At 70.4% G+C, this 871-nt stretch overlaps 1 non-coding gene across 1 annotated transcript; it reads left to right on the top strand.

The window, feature by feature from the left end:
* The first annotated feature begins 448 nt into the window (after window positions 1-448).
* Window positions 449-612, top strand: LOC131556406 (U1 spliceosomal RNA). The gene has a single exon (XR_009274642.1). It is a non-coding gene; the product is annotated as a U1 spliceosomal RNA (small nuclear RNA).
* The last annotated feature ends 259 nt before the right edge of the window (window positions 613-871 follow it).

Raw genomic sequence — 871 nt, forward strand, 5'->3', positions numbered from 1 at the left:
GGTTTCGTTCGGGATCCGTTCCGGGTCCGGTTCCGTTCCGGGTCCGGTTCCGTTCGGGAGGGTCCGGACGCGCCCGGGCCGGGCGGGGGTCGCTCCGCCGCGCCGCCAGGGGGCGCCAACACGAGAGCGGGACACGAGGCGGGGTTGGGGAGGGGGCGTGGCCATGCAAATCACAGCGGGGCAGAGGGCGGTGCCAGGATGCAGTACCGATGAGTGAGCGTGTCCATGCAAATGAGATGCCCGCCGCGCGGCATGCCGGGTCCGATCCCGCGCCAAGCCCGCGCTGTCCCGGCGCGTCCGCGGGCTTGGCGCGGGCCGGGCCGTGCCGGGCCGTGCGGGCCGGGCCGCAGCGCGGCAGGGCCGGGCGGGGTCGGGGCCGGGCCGGGGCGGGCGTGCGCTGGGCGGGCGTGCGTTGGGCGGGGCAGGCGGGCGGCGGGGCGGGTGGGGCATACTTACCTGGCAGGGGAGACACCATGATCAGGCAGGTGGTTTTCCCAGGGCGAGGCTCATCCCTTGCACTCCGGGTGTGCTGACCCCTGCGATTTCCCCAAATGCGGGAAACTCGACTGCATAATTTGTGGTAGTGGGGGACTGCGTTCGCGCTCTCCCCTGGTGTTCCTGGTTAATGATAGACTGAACACAGCAGCTACTGAGGAATTACTCAAGTTGTTGAATTTCGCAGCCTCACCTTTCGCGGTTATTTGCAATACTCAAGTTGTCTCCCGCCTGTCCCAGCCCGTCCCTGTCCCGTCCGTGCGGAGCCCGCAGCGATCCGCAGCCCCTCGGGAGCTGTTCCGGCTCTCGCCTCTCTCGCTCCCCGCTCCCGGCCCGCCCGCGCTCGGCTCGGCTTTAGGGCGCACCCCGCACCCGC

Source organism: Ammospiza caudacuta, chromosome 3 (genome assembly GCF_027887145.1).
Source record: "Ammospiza caudacuta isolate bAmmCau1 chromosome 3, bAmmCau1.pri, whole genome shotgun sequence".
Lineage (NCBI taxonomy): Eukaryota > Metazoa > Chordata > Aves > Passeriformes > Passerellidae > Ammospiza > Ammospiza caudacuta.